This window comes from Apium graveolens, chromosome 7, assembly GCF_009905375.1.
Source record: "Apium graveolens cultivar Ventura chromosome 7, ASM990537v1, whole genome shotgun sequence".
In the NCBI taxonomy this organism is placed as follows: domain Eukaryota; kingdom Viridiplantae; phylum Streptophyta; class Magnoliopsida; order Apiales; family Apiaceae; genus Apium; species Apium graveolens.
In genome coordinates, this window is record NC_133653.1 from 42,907,938 (window position 1) to 42,926,872 (window position 18,935).

Genomic DNA, 18,935 nt, shown 5'->3' on the forward strand with positions numbered 1-18,935 from the left:
ATATCCCAACCCCTTGTCAGGGGGTGCACCTAAGAATGAATAACTCAAGTGATTTGGTAGTGGGTTGAGCTCAAGTGTGGGAGCATCTTCAATAGACGGCTCAAGACGCTCCTGAGAAATTTTCAGCTCTGCTAACCCAAGAGAATCGAATGGCACATCCAACTTCCTCTTCCACAGAGGTGCATTCAAAACCTGAATTTGCTCTACTTTAAAGCACTCCTCTTTAGCTGTGGGTAATTTTATTTCCTTGAACACATGGAAAGTGACCTTCTGATCATGAACCTTCATCGTAAGCTCTCCTTTTTGCACATCGATTATAGTTCGGCCTGTAGCCAAGAATGGTCTTCCCAAGATAATGGGAATCTTCTTATCTTCCTCGAAATCAAGAATTACAAAGTCAGCAGGGAAGAAGAGTTTATCCACCTTGACCAAGACATCCTCCACTATACCTCGTGGATAAGTGATGGAACGGTCAGCTAGTTGCAATGACATGTATGTTGGTTTCGGCTCAGGCAGACCAAGCTTCTTGAAGATAGATAAGGGCATCAGATTGATGCTAGCTCCTAAATCACATAAACACTTGTCGAACGATAAGTTTCCGATGGTGCAAGGAATAGTGAAGCTTCCAGGATCTTTAAGCTTCGGAGGCAACTTCTGTTGCAGCACAGCACTGCATTCCTCCGTTAGAGCAACGGTCTCTAAGTCATCGAGCTTCACTTTCCGAGAGAGAATACCTTTCATAAACCTCGCATAGCTAGGCATCTGTTCAAGAGCTTCAGCGAAAGGTATGTTGATATGAAGTTTCTTGAACACCTCCAGAAACTTCTCAAACTGCTTATACAGCTTTTTCTTCTACAGCCTTTTAGGAAAAGGAGGTGGAGGATAGATCTGCTTCTCCCCTGTATTACCCTCAGGAGGAGTGTGTTCCACAGTAGTCTTCCTTGGTTCCACCTCTGCTTCCTTCTGCACTTCTTCTTTAGCCACAACTGCATTTTCTGAATCTTGAGATTTTTCAGGCTCTTCGTCTTGCTGAATTTGGGGGCTTGCGACCTTTCCAGACCTTAAGGTGATGGCGTTCACATGTTCTTCAACTTTCTTCTTTCCTGGATTGGCTTCTATATCACTAGAAAGCGTTCCTGGTGGTCGATTCAATAAGGCATTCGCAATTTGCCCTATTTGGTTCTCCAAATTCTGGATAGAAATAGCCTGGCTTTGGCATATAAGAGCCTGGTTTTTGCACATAAGTCTCAACTCCTCCAATTCAGATTTTTCATTCGAAGATAGACCTGCATCATAAGTTTGTTGTTGAAGTTGGAGTTGTTGCTGAAAACCAAGAGAGTTGAACAGCTTATTTCCAAACGGCTGGAACGGCTGTTGCATCACATTCTGATTGTTGCTCCAGCTGAAGTTAGGATGATTCCAGTTGTCAGGATGATAAGTGTCTGGAACTGGTTGTTGCGATCTCTGAAAGTTGCTCACAAACTGAGCTGAGTCGCTAGATATAGCGCATTGCTCTGTCGCATGCGAACCTGCACACAGCTCACAAACACTAATTATCTGCTTAACACCATAGTTAGCCAGAGAATCGATATTCATAGACAACGCCTTTAGTTGAGCAGTGATAGCCGTAGTTGTATCCACTTCAAGAACTCCTGCTACCTTGCCCTGTGGATATCTCTGGGTTGGATACTGATATTCATTAGCAGCCATCAGTTCAATTAGATCATAAGCTTCATTATAGCTCTTTGCCCATAATGCTCCGCCTGATGCTGCATCGAGCATGGGTCTGGACTGTGCTCCCAACCCATTGTAAAAACAAGTGATGATCATCCAATCAGGAATTCCATGATGAGGACACTTTCTAAGCATCTCCTTGTAGCGCTCCCAAGCTTCACTTAGCGATTCTCCCGTTTGCTGCGCAAATTGAGTAATAGCATTCCTGAGTGCAGCTGTCTTCGCCATAGGGAAGAATTTAGTAAGAAACTTATGAGCAAGATCTTCCCAAGTAGTAATCGAACCAGCCGGTAGAGAGTGTAACCAGCTCTTAACCTTGTCCTTCAGAGAGAATGGGAACAGTCTCAGCTTCACAGCATCTTCAGAAATACCGTTGAACTTGAAGGTGTCACATATTTCAATGAAATCCCTAATGTGTGTATTGGGATCTTCCGTTGGAGAACCCCCAAACTGGACTAAAGTCTGTACCCATTGAATTATGCCAGGCTTGATCTCAAAGGTATTAGCTGTGATAGCTGGCCGGACAATGCTAGATTAAATGTCATTGATCTTGGGTTGAGAAAAATCCATTAAGGCTTTCATTCGTGCTGCTGGATCTCCCATCGTAATGAGTACCTGAAACACAAACAAATAAACCGTGAAAGTAAAAGAATCCGAGTCAGTGAACTTTAACGACCACTGATGACAAGCACATAAACTAAAAATTAACACCGAGTCCCCGGCAGCGGCACTAAAAACTTGTTAGGGCGAAAACACGCGCTAATATTCACGCAAGTATACGCGTTCGCAAGTAGTATAAGATATAAATCAGATTTGTTCCCACAGAGACTGGTTTAGGTTAAGTTCAATTTATGCACCTATGCAACAATGTATGGTTATTGCTCAATGCTAAGACAAATAACAAATTGGGTTTTTATTAAACTAAGAGATTATACTAAATAACATTAACTAAGAGAATTGAGGTTGAATTATTATATATAACAACATGGGATCCTAACTTCATTAAATACTTCATTCAATAGCCTTATTGTTCTTAACCTTAGCATGTGATGGTGATGACACTAATCAGATAACACGAAACTGATAAACGCCAACTTTTATTGCACGAGTACCATTCTACCAGACATCCACAAAAGAGATAGAAGCTGAATAGGCACCAATTATATTGAGACCCTATATGTCTATAGAATTTGACAACATAACGGTTTAAGCACAAGTTATCTATCTTGATTACATAGGGCAAGTAAAACGGTTAGAGTTACCTACGAATCATGCATACACATACATGAACCTATGCTAGCATGGCAAGTTCTAAACCTCTATATTCACTGTCGCTTCAATAGAGATTAACACGCTATCTTATATGTTAGCTACGCACATAAGACGAATAAGCACAACAAATACTAGGATATCATACAATCACCACACACCAAGATATCGAAACAATTAACTATTGAAATCCATAAATAAATCCGCTAGAATCCCATGACAACGATTAGCCCATAATCGAACTCATCGTCACCATGGGTTCCAATGAAAGCATGGTATAAACAAGGTCTTAATAAACTAAATAATAATCAAAGTACGAATAAACGAGATCTAGGTTCAACAAGAACGAAAACGAGCATCCAAATTTACAACTAATTCAAAGAATCACAAGTTGAAAACAAGATCTTCTTTTTCAGAGTTGTTCTGTGCTTCTAGGTCTTCTCCTTGGTATCCCAATCTTCCCGGATGATGAAAACCCTTTTTTTTAAGTATATATACGCCCCTAGTGGACCTGGACCCTTAAAATCGTCAAATTCTACTCAAAAAAGGCTTTTTCAGCGAAATCAGCGACCAGCCGCGCCCTGAGCGGCCGCTCAGCTCTCCTAAGCGGGCGCTCAGCTCTCTGAGCGGGCGCTCAGCTCTGCTGAGCGGGCGCTCAGCCACTGACTGGGAAAAATATTCTGATGAATATTGTTTTGGCCATAACTTGAGTTCTACTCGTCAGAATTAGGCGATTCAACTGCCCACGCGAAGCTATTGAGATTCTCTACAACTTGACAATGGCCTTGGATTCCAATTCTGATCACTTTTCATCATATTTCCTTTAAAAGCTCTTTTCTTCATTTAACTAATACCTGAAATGCAATAACACAAAAACACATCAAAATACCAACAACTTGAGTCCAAAACACCAATTTAAGCTTGTATTAAAGCATTCCAAGTGGATATAAAATCCACTTATCACCTAAGCTTAGCCAAACTCTGCTCATACCCTAAACTGGCCATTAACTCTTGAAGAGCTGATTCCTACGGGTTGAAAAAGTACATCCTTCTGGTAAATGTGGGACCTTGCGAATTGTATTAGGAGTTACCACATGTGTAGAATCATCCACTTTGAAAACAATACTGGGAGTACCATGTGTACCACCATTATAAAAGTGCCCAGTCCGCCAAAACGTCAGAACTTGTTTGCTCGAAAAGGTTGAAGGATGGGTCAATGCATACCCAATTTCACTGTGTGCAAGAATATCTTGCACAAAATGCAACTCAGACGGAGCTTCAGCATGATCAAGAATTGCAGCATAGTTATTTGGAACAAATTTAGCTCCATCAATGATCAAATCCTTAGGTGCCATGAGAATAATTGAGATTTAAGAGTGCCTGTTAGGTGTTTGATAAAATGTCTGAATGAAAAACCAACGTCGGGAGATGAGAGAGAGTAAAAGCAAAGAAAGAGAGATAAAGTGTAAAAGTGAATAAAAGATTAGAAAATCCTCTCTCTGTCTTGCTTATAGTTGAAAAAAAATATAACCGTTGGACACCTGTCAGATATGCAGTAATAATGAATAGTTAATGGGCACGGGAAAATAGTAATCATTACTTACCCACTTGCAGTTTTTCAAGGAAAAACCGTTCCACTTACCCAGTAATTCCATTAATCGAGGTAAATCAGTTTTAATTCAATATTTAAACTGTTCCCACTTATTCAATTATTTTTCACTGCAACACCAATATTCTGAAAAAAAATTCGAGTGAGGATGACCAAAATAAATCAAGTAAACAAGTACTGATATTGTAAGATCAGAACTTAAGTTAAATCAAAATTAAAATGGTCATCAGAAAATGGATATATCAGGATTTATCAGTGCATTTAAATTACAAATATCTCAGAGACAAAAACTTACAAAAAGTAGAAATTCCAGTAATATATTAAGAGAATACATTCATGAAATTTAAATTACATCAGAGCTTTACAAGATTGTCCTAAGCTTCTAAACCTAACATCAATAGCCTTTGTCCTAGCTCAAGAAGCAGGGCAAGGCTGATGATGAAGAAAAACAGGAAGAAGAAAATAAATTATTTCTTCTTCCTACTCTCGATAAACAGAATAGCGAGTCTGATGATTCACTCTTGCTGGCGGAGAGCTTCCATCCTTTCCTCCTCCAATCGCTCCAGATGGCGATGGTAGTCCATATAGAAGAACAGGAGGTGAGTGAGTACCTCCTGGGGAACTGAGTCCCATATCTTATCAGGAATGGCAGTGACGTGTTATTCCTGCTACCAGGCTTCACAGCTTAACTCCATGTTGAAGGTGTCATAGTTTAAAAACATATTGTAGTTAACCATGATGTTGTGTATATGAGGGAAAAGAGAGTAAGTGTTCGAGGAAAGAATTGATGTATAGGCTGATGTGAAGTGTTCGTTTATATAGGCAAAAGAATGCCAGGAGACGTAAAGAAATTTAATGCTGACAGGTAGAATTAATTCTACCTCGTCTCCCTAGACTGGGAAGACGAAAAATAGTCATTGGAAGTGTAAGTCAGGGTTTAATGCGCACAAGTAACAAGTAAAAAAAACTATGCATTACGTGTACCACTATCCCTAATGATATTGACTGTTAATATTCTACCCAAACATATTCTGATTTAAAATGAGACTATTTTTAGATTTTATCCACAAAGAAGTCAAGTAAAGGATCAGAGTTTAATATCAGAACTTAGAAAGGATCAGAGTTTAATATCAGAACTTAGACTTATATCAGAACTTAACAGTCATCAGAACATAATTTCTTAACTCGAAATATGAATGCCTATCTTTGTAATTCCTCACAAAAATTCTGATATAGATTCTACAGAACTTAATCATCAGAACGTTCAATCAGAACTTGTCCTCAGAATATATGCAATTTGATACATAAACTGTTCATCTAAAATAACATAGATCACCACAGGAATTTTCATCATTTATATGGAGTGTTTATTGTGTGCATTAAGCTAAATATCAGACAAAGAGTAAAGTCTGATTCACTTCAGTACATCTTAGTAATAAGGCATAACTAAAACTTTACTAAAAACCTGTCATTATTATGAGGCCTACTATTGAATGAGTTCATACTTGAGTCCACCTCACTTGTTTTGTGCTAATTTTGTGCATCTTTTTAAATTCCATTGTACAGTGGCTTCTCAGTGTAAGTGAGTCACGAATGCTTATCAGAATTTATGCCATTATCAGAGTATTTCTCCAGTAATCATAGAGTGTGAAAAGTCACCAAGAAAATATTTTACTTTTCTGATGCATATTTACTTAATACCAGCAATGCACTTGGGTCGTCCCTTCCACATGTTTACTCTAGATCTCAAAGGAGTACCTGATCTTAATCCTTGATTCCTTTTCTTTTTCTTTTGATAAGTGAGGTTTATCAACACTTAGTACATTCAACAGATTTACTAGCATCAGAACTTAATAGATGAGAAGCATTATTATAGTTTGTGACTTAGTAATAAGATAGACAAAGTAAACTCAACTAAGCTCAATATCAGAATTTGCTTGTGTTAATAGATTTCCACAGAAATAATTACTTCTAACATGGGATCTTTAGTATATTGAAGATTACTAGGTCAGCATCTAGCACATGTATCCTCATAGGATAGAATAGTTACATAAACAGTCATATCACTATTAGAGTTTAGAAAGTCACATCAGACAACATTCAGTACTTAAGCAGTTTTCAATTAAGCACATAATACACAAAGAGAGTAATTTCTGTAAATACTGATCATAAAGTCTGATGCATCAGAACAAAACTAAGCAGATTTAGAAAAAGAACCTGAAATCATTCCAAGCTCATTTACCAATCTTGTAAAAGTAGCTTCACACAGTGGTTTTGTGAAGATATCTGCTAGTTGTTGATCTGTTGGAACAAAGTGTAATTCCACTGTACCTTCATCCACATGTTCCCTTATGAAGTGGTACCTTATGCTGATGTGCTTTGTTATTGAGTGTTGAACTGGATTACCTGTCATAGCAATAGCACTTTGATTATCACAGTAAATAGGGATTTTGAAATATGTTAACCCATAATCCAGTAACTAATTCTTCATCCAAAGAATCTGTGCACAACAGCTTCCTGCAGCAATGTACTATGCTTCTGCAGTTGATGTGGAAATTGACTTTTGTTTCTTGCTAAACCAAGAAACCAATCTGCCTTCAAGAAATTGGCAGCTTCCACTTGTACTTTTCCTGTCAATTTTGCAACCTGCAAAATCTGCATCTGAGTAACCTATTAGTTTAAAATCTGATTCTCTGGGATACCACAATCCCAAATCAGTTGTTCCTTTAAGATACTTGAATATTCTTTTCACAGCTGTTAAGTGAGGTTCTCTTGGATCTGCTTGAAATCTTGCACAAAGACAGGTAGCATACATGATATCAGGTCTACTAGCAGTTAGATAGAGTAGAGAGCCAATCATACCTCTGTAATCAGTAATATTTACTAATTTACCAGTATCCTTGTCCAGTTTTGTTGCAGTGGCCATGGGAGTGGATGCACTTGAACAATCTTGCATTCCAAATTTCTTTAGCAAGTTTCTGGTGTACTTAATTTGACAAATAAAAGTGCCTTCTTCATTCTGCTTGACTTGAAGGCCCAAAAAATAGCTAAGTTCCCCCATCATACTCATCTGATACCTTGACTACATCAGTTTGGCAAACTTCTTGCAAAGTCTGTCATTTGTAGAACCAAAAATGATATCATCAACATATATCTGGACCAGAAGTAAATCTTTTCCATGGTTGAGGTAGAACAGTATTTTATCTATAGTTACTCTGTGAAATCCACTTTCCAGAAGAAACTGAGCTAAAGTCTTATATCATGCTCTTGGAGCTTGCTTAAGTCCATAAAGTGCTTTATCAAGCCTGTAGACATAATCTGGATATTTGGAATCTACAAAGCCTGGAGGTTGTTCAACATATACTTCTTCCTCCAATTCTCCATTGAGAAAAGCACTTTTCACATCCATTTGAAAGACAGTAAACTTTTTGTGAGCAACATAAGCCAAAAATATCCTTATGGCTTCTAATCTAGCAACTGGTGCAAATGTTTCATCATAATCAATTCCCTCCTGTTGAGAATATCCTTTTGCAACCAGCCTTGCCTTATTCCTTGTAATGATGCCATCACTATCAGTTTTGTTTCTGAATACCCATTTTGTACCAACAACAGATCTGTTCTTTGGTCTAGGTACTAGGGTCTAGACTTTATTTCTTTCAAATTCATTTAACTCTTCCTGCATTGCTTGCACCCAATCAACATCTTGAAGAGCTTTTTCCATTTTCTTTGGCTCAGTCTGAGAAAGAAAAGAATTGTAAAGACATTCATTTGAAGTACCTATTCTAGTTCTGACACCTGCATCAGGATTTCCAATTATCAAATCAGGTGTATGTGATTTAGTCCACTTCCTTGCAGATGGAAGGTTTTCTCTAGAACTGGATGCTCCCCCATGATCCATGCTATCTTCATTTTCATTTTCTGATCCTCCCCCTGAAACTATGCTCTCTGAGTTGGATTCTTCAGAATTTAGATTTTCAGACCTATCGAAACTTGGCTTATCAGAACTTGACGAATCAGAACTTGAAGAGCCAGATGTATGTTCTGATGCTTCTTGAGATGTGGTAAGATCTTGAGTATTCTCCCCCTGTATAGGTGCATCTTCCTTTGGCGTAGTCACCACAGTTTCAATAACATCAGAGTTTAATCCATCAGAGTTTGCAGTATCAGGACTTAGATTGTCGGGATTATCAGTATCAGATTTTGAGTCTTCATTTTCAAATCTCAGCTGATCATGATCAATAAAATCTTCAAGTCCAGTAATCTTCTTGTCATCAAAAGAGACATTGATAGATTCCATGACCACTCTTGTTCTTAAGTTATAGACTCTGAAGGCTTTTGTGGAAAGTGGATATCCAACAAAAATTCCTTCATCAGCTTTTAAATCAAATTTAGATAGCTGTTCAGGATGAGTCTTAAGAACAAAACACTTGCATCCAAATACATGAAAATACTTCAGATTTGGCTTCTTTTTCTTCACCATCTCATATGGTGTCTTTCCTTGCTTGTTAATGAGTGTTGCATTTTGAGTAAAATAAGCAGTCTACACAGCTTCAGCCCAGAAATAGGTTGGAAGCTTTGCTTCATCAAGCATTGTACGTGCGGCTTCAATGAGAGTTCTATTCTTCCTTTCAACAACTCCATTTTGCTGGGAGTTCCAGGAGCAGAAAATTCCTGCTTGATTCCATGGTTTTTGCAGAACTCTTCCATTATCAAATTCTTGAACTCAGTACCATTATCACTCCTTATTATCTTTACTGAATCTTTGACCAATTTATCCAGTTGCCTGACATGACCAATCAAGATAGATGCAGTTTCACTTTTTGTGTGCAAGAAATACACCCATGTGTATCTGGTAAACTCATCCACTATAACCAAAGCATATTTCTTCTTTGCAATAGACATGACATTTACTGGACCAAATAGATCAACATGTAGTAGGTGATAAGGCTCAAGAATTGATGATTCAGTCTTGCTCTTTAATGAGGATTTTCTTTGTTTAGCCTTCTGACAAGAATCACAAAGGCCATCAGGAGCAAATACTGACTTTGGCAGTCCTCTCACAAGATCTTTCTTGACTAGTTCATTTATATTGTTGAAATTTAAATGAGAGAGTATCTTGTGCCAATTCCAGCTTTCTTCAATTGATGCTCTACTCATCAGACAGATTGCAGAACCATCAGTACTTGTTGAAAGCTTAGCTTCATAAATGTTACCACGCCTGAATCCTTTCAGAACAACTTTGCCATTAGATTTACTTATAACTTCACAGTGTTCTTCAAAGAAATCAACATGATAACCTCTGTCACAGATTTGACTTATACTTAGCAGATTGTGTTTAACTCCTGAGACCAGAGCTACTTCTTTAATGATAACATTTCCAAGATTGATATTGCCATATCCCAATATTTTTCCAATGTTGCCATCTCCATAAGAAATACTTGGGCCAGCTTTCTCCATAAATTCTGATAGCAGGGCTTTATTTCCAGTCATATATCCTGAACATCCACTATCCAGAACTAGGATGTTTTTCCTGTTGCCCTGCAATCACAAAGACCACTAATGATTAGTTTTAAGGACCCAGACTTGCCTGGATCCTTTGGCCTTATTAAGTTTGTTAACATTTGCAGCGGATTTAGCATCAGAGTTTATGTTAACATTTTTCTTATCAGAATTTACACTATCAGACTTTGAATCAGAACTTACACTAGAAGGAACAATGGAAACTTTCTTTAAAGAAGGTTTTATTTGATAATAATCATAGTACAAACTATGATATTCCTTACAAGTATAAATGGAATGCCATAAACTACCACAATGAAAACAAGGATTTTGTGGCTTATATCTAACAAACTGACTCTTAACTCCTGACTTTGAAGGTAAGGAGTTTATGTTCTTATTCTTCCTGCAAAAAGAAGCCAGATGGTTAGAACTTCCACAGTTATGACACATTTTCCTAGGAGCTTCAGGAACAGGCTTATAATCATTGCTTTTATTCACACCTTCCTTTCCATTCCTATTTTTCCTAGGTGATTTTACCTTGTTTGCATTCTTAACATCTTTCAGCTTATGCTTAAGCTGCTTCTTAGTCATTATGCCTATGTTTACTTCAGTTGTCTTTTCCTGTTTTAGTTTGTTAGAAGTTAATTCCTTTTTAACTTCCGATTTCTCATTATCAGAATTTACAACTACAAACTTAACAGGTTTTAACTTTGGCTTTTGTTTAACAACTACAGGCTTAATACCTTCAGTTCCTTTATCATTCTTATCCTCTCCATAACCTAAGCCCTCTTTCCAGTTTTCACTACTTAACAAATTCTGAGTTGTTCTGCCAGAGTTAGTCCAAGTCCTGATAACCTGTCTTTCCTTTTCTAACTCAGTTTTTAGAGATTCATTCATTTTTAGCACTTCATCCCTAACATAAAAAGCATCATCTCTATCTTTCTGAGTTTGATGGAACATAACTAACTCCTTTTCTAAGAAATCATTTTTTTTCTTAAAAATAAGATTTTCAGAAGTTAATCTTTCACATGTTAAAGTTTGATCTCTATAACTAACAAACATGGTTTTAAGATATCTTCTCAACTCATTTATATCATTAGTATGAAAGGCATAAGTAGTTTGAGGTACCTTTGATTCAGCAGCTTCAGAACTGCTTTCAGCACTTGCCTTATCAGCATTTACCATCAAGGCATAATTCTCCTCACTTTCAGAATCTGAGGTGTCTGTCCAGCTTTTCTTCTTTGTGACAAGAGCCTTGCCTTTGTCACTCTTCACTTTCTTGCAATCAGGAGATATGTGGCCTTTCTCACCAAAGTTGTAGCATTTGACATTTGTATAATCTCCTCTGTCAGACTTTCCTCCTCTGCTCTCAGATCTTCTGAAATTCTTCTTATCAGAACTTGTGCCTTTCCTGGAAAACTTCTTTCCCTTCCTGAACTTCCTGTATGCAATCTTTGTGATCCATTTCACCATAAGAGCACACAGCTTCATCATCTCCTTATCAGTATCCGTCTCAGGAAAGCTTTCAGATTCTGAGTCATCATCACTTTCAGAGCTTGATGACTCAGTATCAGACTTTATGAAAAGAGCTTTACCCTTATCTTTCCTTAAGGTAGCTGCCTTGGGGGATTCTTCTTCAGCCTTAAGAGCAACTGTCCTTGACTTTCCACCTTTCCTCTTGCTTCTTTGTTCCATCTCAAGTTCATGAGTCTTGAGCATTCCATAAATTTCATCAAGAGTTGTTTCATCAAGATTGTAGTTGTCTCTTATTGTTGTTGCCTTCAAATCCCAGCATTCAGGAAGAGCTAACAGGAATTTAAGGTTTGAATCTTCAAGATCATACTCCTTATCAACCAGTGACAGATCATTCAAGAGTTTGACAAATCTATCATATAAATCAATCAATGACTCATTAGCCTTTGAGTCAAAGTGTTCATACTCTTGAGTGAGTATTGTCTTCCTGTTCTTCTTAATTATATCAGTTCCCTGACACCTTGTTTCCAGAGCATCCCATATCTCCTTTGTAGTCTTACAGTTTATTACCCTGTTTGACATTACATTATCAATGGCACTATGTAGTAAGTGTCGTACCTTAGCATCCTTAGCAATTGATGCGATATCTTCAGCAATGTAATCACTCTTATCCTTTGGTACAGTCTTTGCTGCTTCACCTGCAACTGCAACTGCGAGCTTGGTTGGTTTGTGAGGTCCTTCCTTGATTCTATCAAGATATTCTAGATCTGTAGCTTCGAGAAATATGGTCATCCTCACCTTCCATATGGCATATTCAGATGGTCTCAATATGGGAACTCTGATGGTCTCATACCGACTTTGAATTTGTGTCTTTGGAGGTTCTTCAGTTTTGGTGGGCTTAGTTGGAGTTTCTGTATCAGACATGATTGTGTTTGGATCTTAAACTATTTGTGTGTTAACAGACAGGCTCTGATACCACTTGTTAGGTCACACACACACTCTAGAGGGGGTGAATACAGTGTATAGTACAATCAAATCGAACTTTATTAACTCAAGTAACAGAAAACAAACTTTATTGAAACAATAAACTCTGTTACAATATGGAACTGTTACCTCTCAGTGATGAACAAATATCACGAGAGCTGCTAGGGTTACAATGAATAAACTTCTCGAATATGATAACACTTATAATATAAACCCTATGTCTGTGTTTATATACTACACAGTTACAAGATAATCACTAATTGATATGGAATATAATTCTGCTTCCTAAAATATATCAATCAGATATCCTTTCTTCCAAGTATTCTATTCTTCATAGAATTCCATCTTAATGCATATCTCTTCTTATGTTTGTCTCGATCTTCTTTCCTTTAATCAGCTGTTATCCTTATCTGAATGTCCTTCAGTACTAAAGTTCTGATATCCATCTTCTGATGATTATCTCCTGATAATATAAGTACTGATATCCTTAAGTCCTGACTTCCAGTAAGTACTGATTTATCCTGTTTAAGTAAGATCTGAAAACTAAACATAAATTATATTAGCCATGACATTATCAAATATATCTAACATTCATCATCTAATTACTAGTTGCAACTTGGTTTATATATCACCAAGTTTACAAGTGAAGACAAAAATAAAATACAATATTTAAAATAGTTCTTCACATGTTTCTTCATTTCTCTATCCAATGCAATCTAGGATAATCTGTGAATCTTTGAATACTTCCTTGCTTGCACCAGAATGGAAATACTGCATTTTCTTGATTCCTCCAAGAGGCTACCACATTCCAATTATCTTCGTCAACCCATGTGCCTCTGTCAGCTTATGAATTGTCACTGTCAACTGCTATTGAACTGAGCATCCGTTGAAGCTTTCATCCGTTGATGGCTTTATCCGTTGATGCTTTATCAGTTGAAGCTTTATCCATTGATGCACTCATCCGTTGATGGATGTTATCCGTTGAAGCTTTAGAGACATCCGTTGAAGCTTTGTTTCTCATCCGTTGTAGGCCTTTAATCTATCAGTTGATACTACTTCATTTATACAAAATTACAAGGCATGAAATATTTATAATTAGCCCTCCTATTTGCATATCCACTAGTAGTCAACATGACTTATAATTTCCCACAACTTCTAAGAATTATAACTTAAATACAGAAACTGAAATGTGCTACAATACTAAACTTATTTCTAAGTAAAGCTACTCCATCAACGGATAGCCAGAATGGTTTTATCCGTTGAGGCTGCAAACACTAGATTTCTACTTAAGTGTTTTGCTTAACTTATCATCAAACTAATACACATATTCCTAACATTCATGTTTATATACAGGATCAATAAAAATAAATAATTAAGTATTTATGATCATATACAGGAAGTACAAGTGAGTATAAACAATCTTTGGACTATATATATTATCGCTTAACACATTGGCTTACGTACTAGTTCAACTAGCAGACATTTAGCACTTAAGACTTTATTTAAAACCCAAGCATACATAAATATGATTGCCATTTCTAATTCCTTAATCCATTCCTTATTAAATTCTCATTAAAATTTAGACTCCACCTTTACACATGTACACTTCCATATAATTTCACATTACAAATAAATTATCTCATTCTTCATTAAATATAAACTAATTAATAATTTATAATTCAAACTCAAACTCTAATTACATCAATAAATCCGAAATATTATTTACTAAAACTTTCACCACATTTTCCACATATACAGATAATCATATTATAATCACACCACACATAAATCATTTAGTTCAAATCAAATAATTTGGAGCCAACAACGATCCTCTAATTCTATACCAAATGCAATAGATGTTATTTTCTTATAAGTCAGCCCCACTCTATAATTTTTAGTAATTTGGAGAACAGGTCTGTTTAGTTGAAATTTGGTGGAGACTTAGCTGACTCATATACCTAGCTACCATAAAAATTTCAAATGAAAATAATGTGTTTAGAGCTCCTGAACAGAGTTGTCAATATGGCCAACAGACCCTGTCCAGAAATGTTGCACACCTTGCACTAAATAAATTTTATCTCAACTTGTACAAGTCTGGTAGTAACCAAATTTTGCAGACATATAATTAAAACATAAACCTACAATTATTATGTTTTAAACATCAAGCAATTGGGTCTCAAAACGTCTCAAAACAGTCATCCAAAACAGGATAGTTTCCTGGAAAATGCTGAATTTTCTGCACTTAAACTTTATTAACAACTTTAATCAATTCTTAACAATTAATTAAACCCATAATCTCTATTAAGAAAATAATCAAACACTTAGCATGAAAACCATTAATAGTTAATATTACAATTTCAATGGTACATTAGACTCTCTTTTACACTTATAATTCTACAGAAAATTTGTCCTGACTCGACCGTTAATACCTTAACCAATCATCTACAATAAATTACACATTAAATTTTTGGATTAAAACCTCAATCAACTAATTTATTTCTGAATGCTAATCAAAACCAACACATATATTCATACACCATTAGTAATTTAGTATCACTAATTAACAACATCACAATCAGCCATTATCGAATTCTCAAAATTTATGCTCAACTACTATAACCAATTTTTATACATAAACAACTAAAATTTCTAAGACTCGAAATAAAATCCAATAAATCGAGTTTATAAAAATCTGAAATTTTATAACTTTAGCACGCATCAACATCCGTAACAAGCAATTTCACAACCAAATAATCATACTTCAATTTATATCAAATTCGAACCAAAAATTAAAATTTAAATCTCAAAAATTTGAAAAATTTAGGAACACACTTACATATCAAATTTTGAATTAAAACAAATTGTTATTTTTGGACTCAACGAGCATCATAGTCCACTCCGCCAGATCTCTTTGGTAGTTTTGCAGGCTATAACTCTGTTTGACATCACAGAGTCAAGACTATTATGCAGAATGTTTCTTACCTTTGCATCCTTCAGCACATTGGCTTTCTCTTCTGGTGTCCACTCCCTCTTCTCCTTAAACTGAAGGTGTTCATCAACAGTGGGAGTTGCAGGTATCAATTTTGTTGGCTTTTAAGGTCCATCATTGATTACGTCGAGATAGTCTGGATCTGTAGCTTCCAAGTGCATTAGCATCTTCACCTTCCATGTAGGGTATTCAGTCTTTTTAAGAATGGGAATTTTGATACTTTCATACTTGTTCAGAGACATGTTTAGATCGATTCTGATAGTAAATTATCAGTTTGCTCTGATACCAATTGTTTCTCAGTAATAATATAATTGTTTAAGGGGTGTTGGATATAATTGTATAGATGTTTCGAACAAGTATGAAAAATATAACAGTTCTTTATATTTCTGATAAAAACTGTTACAAACTCTCTCAAGAAATACTGATGTTCTTGAGAGCTTCTAGGTCGTACAATGCTCGAGATTCTCACTATGTGATGACCTAAACCGTGTTTATATATTACATAGCTGCTGCAAATCAATCTAAGATATGCATTATCAATTACTAACAGAAAATGATACATATCTTTGAAAGAATATATAAATCCTTTAACTCAGAACGTAATAGATATACATCCCTCAAACTAAGAAACGGAATCAATCTTCATAGCTGACCGCCTCCAGATGCTGATGATATGCAAATACTGATGATGTGTCGAATCCTGACGATACACCAAATATTGATGATAGCTAAAATGCAGCCATATCCTGAGCTTCTTCTGATCATTGAGAATCAGCATGTAACAGAGTTGTCTGTGATCATATGACTAGAGGTATTCCTTTGTAAAGGTCTAATCATAGTCATCTCAACAAATAAAATAGAGTTTAGAGGATTTGTACCTTGAGGAGTATCAACCAATTGTATAGACTTCAGTGGTTGTACCAAGATTGCTTCAAGCTTATCTTGAGAAGTGATCAGTGTAGCTGTTGAATCAGGAACAGCTTCATCGGGAATTATCCTTGTGTCAGGAATATGCTGCTTGTCAGAAATTGATCCCTTAGTAGAATTTAATACTAAGTCTATAACAGAACTTTAAACTGTTGGTTCTTGTGTGACTTGAGGGAAGCTACTTCAATCCTTTAATTGAAGGTTCTTGTGTGCTTCCCTCAAAGATAGGATCATTAATAATAACATCCAAATCAACATTGTGCTTTTGATGAGCGTCCTTGTCTTGTACTGTCTTCAGAATATCATCAACCACAGAACTATGACTTCCTTGAGCAATGTCAGGAATAGTCAGATGTGATAATATGTTTGCACCTACACTTTGAGCAAGTGGTTCTTGTGTAGCTGGGGCTTGAACATGTGCATCTTCACTTTGAGAAGATGGTTCTTGTGTACTGTACCCCTTCTGTGGTGATCGAAGTTTGATCTTCTTGCTTTGAGAAATAAATGAAGTCTTTGCTTTCCTCTTGATAGACTTCTGCAGATCAACTTCCTTGGCAATTTCAACTTTCTTGGTTGTGCGAGATGTAGAAATTGTCACAATCTTTTCTGATCAGGAATTGTCACCATCTTGTCACAATATCAGCCAACACTTTAAGACCATCTGGTTTCTTGTGAACCTTTTCTGCTAACTTCATTAATATTCTTTTCTTAGGTTTAGCAGCTACAACCAAATTTTGGTCTTCTCATGCACTAGCACCAGTAACTTCCACTGGTCTAGAAGGGTTCTTGAACATAATTGGACCATCACTGTCACTTTCAGTGTGTGATCATTCAGCAACCAACTTCATATCAACTCGAATTTTCCTTTTCTTTCTCTCTTCAATTTCTTTGAAGTGTGTTACTGATGAAACACTTTTCTTCCTTAATCCACCTCGTTGCTTCAAAGATATAGGTGAGAGTAAAACAACCTTTAGACCTGATTTTCTCAGAGACAAATCAGACTTAGCTACTTTCTTTGATTTTGCTAATGATTGCTTTGGAGAAGAATCAGAGGTGGTATTGTGTTTCGATTTAAGTGAAGAAAATTGGACACTTTGGTCAGGAACAAGGTTGGATGTGCCCTGTCCCACAGCGTCAGGATTTGGAAAATTATATTTGGAAGGCATTTTGTTAAATAAAAAACCCACAATTCCTGAGGTAAAATAGTTCCTCTCCTGAAAGTATCTTTCCTTTTTGCTAAATCAGTTAGAGATTTAAAATTGATTTGAAAGATCATCAGTAATTCATCGTTTTCAAAACTTTCACCACGTAAAAGATATGTAAAAATCAATTGTAAGAACCTAGTGTAACCAACACCACCAGCTTTATCACTAAATCGAGCTATCAGAAATTGCATAATAGTGTTACCATATAAAAAATATGACCAAATATCAATGAATAACCTATCTGCAGTGATGATAATGGAAGTGCATCAAAATTAGATACCTTATTCAGAAAAGCTCTGCTTATAAAATCAAAGAAGAAGTTCCATTCTTTTTTTAGCTTTGTTCTGAACATCTCCCTAGCCTTAGTGAAATCAACGGCATGACCAATGTCTCTGACCCAGTCAAAGAGTGTCGTAGTGGGAGTCACAACTGGAATCCTGCCATTCAATGCATGCAATTTCAAAGCTGCCTCAACCAAACTAGCGTCAATCTCATATTCCTTATTTTTGTTTGTGAAGAGAATGACCCCTTTCTCAGCATCAACTGTCGAATTCTCCCAAATATGCATAATCTGTTTAAACCAAATTCTAGAAAGAGTAGTGAGAGCATATCCAGTATCACTTTGGGATAAGAAATCCTGAATTACTTTGAAAATATCAGTAATATTAGTTTCATGCAAAGGGGCTTTGAAATTATTAGTTGGAAAAGTCTTGTGATTAAACACATACTTAATCGCAGAAACCGAAGAAGCAGACTCAGTGTTAGCCATTCAAAAAGTTAGGGTTTGTGCAAAGAGAGAGAATCTATAACAAGCAGTTCGTGTATAGTGTGTGTGTCTTATAAAATAAAGATAGTGATTTTAAATCAGTAATAGATAGTAAGACACTAATACACATGGCATGTGATGATCGAAGAGAATGAGAATACCAAAATTAATGTGTAATTCTGGTAAACATGCAGGATTTTCAAGGAGAATATGTGATACAACACTGAAAAATTAGCAAACACGCTACCACTTTACAAACAACTCAATAATAATGTACAAAAATAATTTGCAATTATACTTAATGTAAATCAAGTATTACCTAGGAAAAATAATTGAACAAAATCATAACATACTCACAACCAATGTCAGAATTATATCATCAGGATTGAATGTATCAGGATCTAATGTGAAGATCAGAATCTGACAACTCAATTCTTCTCATAGTTAACCATACCAAGCTCATGAAGTAATTTTCCAAAC

General features: G+C 36.1%; 1 non-coding gene across 1 annotated transcript; it reads left to right on the top strand.

Moving 5' to 3' along the window:
• The first annotated feature begins 1,840 nt into the window (after positions 1-1,840).
• Positions 1,841-1,947, top strand: LOC141676238 (small nucleolar RNA R71). The gene has a single exon (XR_012556838.1). It is a non-coding gene; the product is annotated as a small nucleolar RNA R71 (small nucleolar RNA).
• Positions 1,948-18,935: the final 16,988 nt, after the last annotated feature.